This window comes from Wasmannia auropunctata, unplaced genomic scaffold (genome assembly GCF_000956235.1).
Source record: "Wasmannia auropunctata unplaced genomic scaffold, wasmannia.A_1.0 LD336106.1, whole genome shotgun sequence".
Taxonomy (NCBI): Eukaryota; Metazoa; Arthropoda; class Insecta; order Hymenoptera; family Formicidae; genus Wasmannia; species Wasmannia auropunctata.
Window position 1 is genome coordinate 10,226,125 of NW_012026784.1, and position 5,446 is coordinate 10,231,570.

Sequence of the window (5,446 nt, forward strand, 5' to 3'; positions counted from 1 at the left end):
ACGCTACACAGAAATTGAGTCACGTTTCAATGTGTGGTGGAATTCATTCCTTTTCCACCAATCAGACAAAGATCCTGATGTATTTAACGCCAGGGGTATAAGAGTTTCGTTCAATCGCCACGATGGACAAAGCTGGGCATTTATAGATGTGGACTTGTGCTTAGATATACAACTGCAGGACCGCGAGATTGTCAGTCGCACTTTGAAATCTGTATTCGAAAGAACGTTTGACAGAGTGGTGCTAGATTGGCCTATTGTCTTTCAACAATAATGAATTTCTACGTTCCGCTGAAGGATGAGGCGATCGAGAGACCGTAAGTTTCAATAAATTATTTTCCACGCTTAATTTATGTTTTTCCATGTTTTAATTCTTTTATAGAATTGCGTCTCATATTACGAAGACGCCTCGTATATTGGGAAGAAGATTCGCTTTAACAACCACTAATTTTAAATACTTGGATATTGGAATCAGCGTGGGATCTATATCTCATGTGGAAATACTTATTGGTGACAACCGAGGCAATTACATTATCCTGCCTTATGGAATGTGGAGGATGTTTATCGAGAGACGTATGGATATTGAACAATTTCTGCAATCAAGCGTTCCGTCCTCACTACGAATTCAAGATTTAGTTATAGATATCGTAAAAATACGCAATGAAAATATTGTAAAATTGGCGCTGAATGATACTTGTATGTATATGAAACCGTCGACTATGAATTTTATATTCGAACTCTAACATTGCATTGAGCAGACATACTTTAATTTAAATCAAAATACGGACGCCGTTAGTAATAAGTTTAAACATTTTGTCGATTATTTACGTCACAATTGTATCGTGAATAAAGACGATGCGATAAATATTTTGCGTAAGGTATATGATAAAATGTCGCTTATTGAATGTGAACTCATAGCTTACGCGTCAGATCATATTGTGCACGATGCGTTCCATAATTAATTATGTATTAAATATATACATTATGAGTTAAATGTTTTAATCATGTGCTAAATATATACATTGTCTGTTAAATATACATTATGTGTTAAATTTTTTCGTTCACTATCTCTTCGTCGAATTACATCGTGTGCGAGAATCATGGGTGGGACCGCGAGCGATAAACGTGGGGTAGGGCCCGTGCGCAACGGCGGCGGCGGCGGCGGCGGCGGCGGCGGCGGCGGCGAACACGGCGAGCGCGGTTCCCCTCTCCCCGCGGACCAACAACGCGGTTTTCTCTTCCCCGCGGACCCCCCGCGGATCCCCCCTGTCCCTCACTACCCCCTCGGAGCTCCATAGTTAGAACCGGCCTATAATAGCTACTGTAGTAATATTTAATTTTACATTATCAAATATTTTTAAATTAATTTTTTTATTTAGAATTAAATGTCAGCGATTTGAAGAATTAGCAAAATTAATCACCGAATTGTTTAAAGGAGAAACTCCTTATACTTATTATTCACCTTATATGTGTGTTAATAAGAAAGGATTAATTCCTCTGGGACATTATTTGAACATTTTCATTACATAAAATCAAAATTAAGCCGATCTGGTACATTAACATCCCTGAATAAAAGAATCATTGATCAACCTTATGAATCTTGTAGTATATTTCAATTCGACTAACAATAACATACTTCATATTATCCATTGATATCAAATTCCACATAAATTAATACTTTTATATTTCTTATCTTTTAAATATTATTAAAATAAAAGTTATGTTATAAGTACATAATTTTCTTTCAATTTCTATTATAGAATCAATCGATTTAAGATTGGATTAGTTAAAAAACCATTTGGATCCAGAAGAGACTATTGTTGATTATTGGATGTTAACATTTAAAGCACGTCAAGACTTAATAAAAAAAAGAATTGAAATTTGTGACTATTATCAATCTTTTCCATGTTTAAAAATTGGTCTAGGTGCGACATTGGTAAGTTTAAATATAAATTTTAAAAAAGTTAATTTATCAATAATAATGATAAATTTTTTTTTTCGCTAAAAAAAGATTTTGATCAATTATAGCCTAATAAAAGTGATACGTTTTTCAATCGTTGGGATATTATCCGAATTCATTTAATTAAAAGATTACAAGAGTACAATTCTATTAAAAACGTTTCTGATCAAGCATTTATCCATCTGCTTCCAACTTTACTACAACGTCAGTATAAATGGAAAATTATTACATATTTGAACATTATTGTTGGATCAGTTAATAAATTTGTTTTTAAATTTTTATTTTATTTTACAGATAATAAAGATACATTATTATTTTATCTTCTACTTTATTTAATTAAAGGATCACAAAAAAGAAAAAGGAATTGAAGAAACAGTCAAGTACATTTGAATAAATTGTCCATTCAAGAGTGACGAGATTCTTTTTTGTTACATGTCCAGGTATTTTAAATTTTTTATTTGTTTTATAAATGTTATAAAATAATATACATTTCCTTTTTTTTTGCATTAAAATTAATATAGTTGTTGAAGTTTCTGAGGACAATGAAAACGACGAAAATAAAGAAAATATAGAAAAGGTACGTGTACAATGTATCATAATAATTACAACGTGTAACAGTAAAAATGTGTGTGCGCTAGCGCGCGCGTGTGCATATATCTATTACACTTTGTAGATAGTAAATTATATACTTAACTTAATTATAAACTATAGGATATATTATATTATATTAGCACTTATGTACAAATTTATTTTAATTGTTTATTTTTATTTAACAAATATTTAATATTTTGCATGTTCTTAACATAAGAAAATGTTGAAATGATAATTCCAAATGATTGGAATGAAATAAAAGTGGCTCAATTGAAGTGAAATGCTCCATCATTTTAAAATATATCATTAATTATTAATTACATTGTGATTGACAGAAAAAAAGAAGGGATCCGCTGACAGCCGAAAAACTAAAAAAGAAGCTGCAGCAGCGAGCTGTCACCAGCGATGATACAGAGACGGACATGGTAAGTATATTATATTATAAACAATTGTATTAATTTTGTTATAACAGTATAATTAGTCCTTTAATGAGATTTTTGAATTTTTGCATTTAGAACCAATACAATTATCATTTCTTCTTATTTTCTGTAATGTTGAAAAGTATCAGATCCTGCAAATAAAACTGAATAATTAAATATATAATTACATTATACTGTAATTTAAATACTTTAATACAGTCATTGCAGTATTATTTTGTAAATCGTGCGTGGCGGAAGATAAGGAATTTTGCTAGTAATTTTGTCTTTTATTTTAAAGTTTGTATTAAAAAAATAATATACTATAATGTTATATTTCTGAATATATTCGTCATTTGAAGCGATAAAGATTTGTTTTAAAGTAAAGTTTTGTCGGTTATTTGTCGCTTTTGAAATACAGTAAATAATTATAATTTTGATCAATAGAAAACATATTGAGTTTATTTTATATTTCAAAATATCAGTTCATAAGAGCTTCATAGAAGAAAATGAAGAACAAGCTCGACGATCTCCACCACGGGGATTCTAAAAAAGAAGTGTCAAAATGCCGCTATAACATTCGTATAATAAAAATTATGGTAACTGCATACTTTGTAATTTTGTCTTACGTCTCAGTATTTTATTTAAATGTGAAAAGGCATATTTGCCCTATAACAGATCGGCAAAGGTTGTTCTGGGAAATTTATTGTTTCTAACAACTTTTAGTAAATATAGTTCATATGTCTTTTACCTGAAATTTATATTTTGCCTGGGATTCGCGTATGTAGGAACTTTCTTGTTATAATGATTATGATGAGATTTACTACGATGGTCATAACCTTCCGGGGACAAGTACCGGTACAAAACGTGAGAATAAATTAATCTTGACATCTAATTTTCATAAGCAAACAGTATCAAATGCTACCTATTCTCGATGGATGAAATATTCAATGAAGAGTGAAACGTGAAGTGAGTATTTCATACATGAAAACGTATACATAACTGTTTAAATGTATACATAACTGCGTGTATGTTCCGCAATTTAATAAAAATATAATAATTACGGTAGTACATATTAATATCATAATATACGTGGATAATTATATAAAAATTGGAATAATTTGCCGTAAAAAATAACTATATGAGTTGTAACGTGACTTTTTCGACCGTCACAAGGGTCATAACGCCCGACCGAGGAAGCGCGATTTTGGATCCTGTGTTCCCTCCGATTTAGGGAGGCGAGCGTATCCGCGCGCGTGCGTTTTCTTATTATATTTTTTGCGCGCTTTACTTAATTTTTCTTTCCTCACGAGCGTAACAGTAGGTAGAGATCGGTGGCATAGCCAAACCGCGCGTGTAAAACCTCGTCGTCTCCACCAACCAGCGAGAAGGGGAAGGAGGACACCGACATTGAGACGATTGGTTCGCCGTGGGAAGCACGGAGCACGCAGGTCAGCTACTATTTTCCGAGAGATATTAGCACAGGTGTTCTTTATTGCGAGCCCTTTACTGCTATCGATTCTTTTCAGCAACCAGTAATGACGGACAGGGCCACGGACCGGACGCAAACACAGTCCGACGCCAAAGAAAGCCGTGAGGAAAGGACATTGCATAGAACCGATGGACTCACACGGTCGCGGAGGACCGGTTGCCGAAGACGGAAGGCACAAGGACAAGGCGGACGAGCGTACATGGCCGCCAGATAACAGAGAAGGTCGCGGGCCCGAAGCCCGGAAAAGTCGGGCCAAATTTGAAGCTCGCGTCGCTGATTGCGGGCGATCCGATCACATGCGACGCCGCGATTCGCGGGCGTCGCGCTCGCAGAGCAAGAGCCAATCGCGTTATCAGCCGAGCCCATGACACCCTGCGGACTGCGTGCTGTCGGAAGGACCGTCGAGCGACACTTGAGCTGTGGTCGTTACCGAAGAAGGACGCAAGATCCCGTTTAACTACCGAGTGCCTGGACGAGAATTCGTGATCTTAGCTGCCGCTTTTGGTGAGACGAACATTGCCGAATTATATTATCAGCAGCCGGTTTCGTTGTCGGGCGGAACGCGCTGTTAAAGTTCTGTCGTCCGTGTAATTGTATGTCCGCGAGTAGAGTCAGTGTGCCGCGCCGTCCGCCCGGCATAAACATAAATTACGCGAAGTGAAGTAGTTGCGCTCGCCTTGCCACAAGGGTCATTTGTGCGTTATTTAAGTGTTATTTCGTGTTGTTTTGCGTTGAGAATCCGTACGATTCATTGCGTTGTTAGCGTGCCGAGCTTTCGGCAATTTCGAGAATATCGCGACACCACGAGGCGTGTGATCGGCCATTACTTCCGGCGTGCCGCGACTTTGCATTCCGCAAAGTAGAATAAAACTTATAACGAAGAGCTCGTACACCGTTCATTCCAGGGAGCTTCCCGGACGCGCGAACCTCGATATTGACGAGAACATCAACGGTTGCCGTAACGTTAGTCGCGGTCAGACGAAACGTTTG